Here is a 2005-nt window from a genome sequence, read left to right as displayed (position 1 = left end):
TATGGCACAAATGAACCTATCTACAAAAGAGAAACAGACTCACAGACATAGAGATCAGACTTGTGGTTGCCCAGGGGGAGAAGGGGAAGGAGAGTGCTGGACTGGGGGTTTGGGGCTGGTAGGTATAAACTATTACATTTAGAATGGAAAAACAACAAGGTCCTAACGTATAGCACAGGGAACTATATCCAATCTCCTGAGATACGCCATAATGGAAAAGAATACAGAAAAAGAATGTTTATATGTGTATAGCTGAGTCACTTTGCTGTACAGCAGAAATTAACACATCATAAATCAACTATACTTCAATAAAAAAATAGAGAATAAAACTGTATAAATTCAATATATTCAACTTTCATTTATAAACACTTCAAATATTTAACCTAACAAGTAAAACTTTCCAGGTACTGAACTCTGATCTATCTAACAACTAAAATTTATAGATATATTGAACCACATACTCTTAATCATTTCTAGAATGTTTACAAATGTAATTAGATGATCCTATACCTTTCAATTCGAAATTAGAAAGCTGAAATCAATTAACTTAATTACATATTTTGCATATTTAATTATATATCCACAATTACATATTCAATCACAAGGCTGACTCTTAAAAGATATTTATCTAATTTTACAAATAGTTTAAATACCAAATCTGCAGATTAAGTTTTGCACAAAATTATTAACAAGGTTGGGATTTACTTAATAAATGTACTTATTAAAACAAGATCTCTCAGAGTTAAAAGACACTTATCCACTCGTGAACAATTTTATTTTTCATGAAAGTTGTGGCTATCAACATAGAACCAGAGAATTCTGGCCAGAACACAAAACCTAGGATTATAGAGCTACAGGGTAATTCTTATTACAATACTGACAGATGTGTTGAGTCCTTGTTTGTGGTCTCCATGACAATAGAAGCTTCATGTGCTACAAAGGGGTTAGTCCTATAGTCTGTAATCCTGGGTACAAGTCATCCTATTAATTGATTTTTCTGCCTGAATTGAATAAAGAGAAGTCTATAATTTCTTCCGCTGCTGGTTTGAGCTTGAACCCTTATAAGACAAATCTGGCTCCAAAGACACCCTACTGTTATTCCATTGGATATTTCACACCCTTGTATAAATGTTTTAAAACATGCTTTAATTTAAAAAAAATTTTGTAAAATACACATAACATAAAATTTAACATTGTATCATTTTTAAGTGCACAGATCAGTGGTATTCACATTGTTGTGCTACCATAGCCACCATCCATCTCCAGAACCCTTCATCTTGCAAAACTGAAACTCTGTACCTGTTAAACAAAATATCTCCATTCTCTCCTTTCCCCAGCCGCTGGCAACTACCATTCTATCTTCTGTCTCCACAAGTTTGACTACCTAGATACCTCACCCAAGTGGAATCATACAGCATTTGTTCTTTTGTGACTGTCTTATTTCACTTAGCATAATATCCTCAAAGTTCATCCATGTTGGAGCAGGTGTCATTTTGTTTACCCATTTATCTTTCAGTAGATACTTAGGTTGCTTTCAGCCTTTGGCTATTGTGAATAGTGCTGCTATGAACATAGATGTATAAATATCTCCTTGAGTCTCTGCTTTCAGTTTTTGAGGGGTATATACCCCGAATTGGAATTGCTGAATCATATAGTAATTCAATTTTTAAGTGTTTAACAAATGGCCTTACTGTTTTAACCTCTTTTAATTTTATGTCCTGATTAGGTAAAGAGAACGCTGCTCACCTCTTGCACCCCAACAAAGTTTCTGCTAACTTTTTAAGCCTTTTTTTTTGTGGCCGCGCCCCACAGCTTGCGGGATCTTAGTTCCACGACCAGGGATTGAACCCGGGCCACAGCAGTGAAAGTGCCGAGTCCTAACCACTGGACCACCAGGGAAGCCCCATCTGCTAACTTTAAAAAACTAATTCTTGGGGCTTCCCTGGTGGCGCGGTGGTTGAGAGTCCGCCTGCCGATGCAGGGAACACGGGTTCGTGCCCCCGTC

General features: G+C 36.5%; 1 non-coding gene across 1 annotated transcript; it reads right to left on the bottom strand.

The window, feature by feature from the left end:
* Positions 1 to 1827: 1827 nt before the first annotated feature.
* On the bottom strand, positions 1828 to 1899 carry TRNAE-UUC (transfer RNA glutamic acid (anticodon UUC)). Its single transcript has one exon. It is a non-coding gene; the product is annotated as a tRNA-Glu (tRNA).
* Between the last annotated feature and the right edge of the window lie 106 nt (positions 1900 to 2005).

The sequence above is a fragment of the Lipotes vexillifer genome, unplaced genomic scaffold (genome assembly GCF_000442215.2).
Source record: "Lipotes vexillifer unplaced genomic scaffold, Lipotes_vexillifer_v1.1 scaffold147, whole genome shotgun sequence".
NCBI classification, from domain to species: Eukaryota; Metazoa; Chordata; class Mammalia; order Artiodactyla; family Lipotidae; genus Lipotes; species Lipotes vexillifer.
This window is presented reverse-complemented; position numbering and strand designations above follow the sequence as displayed.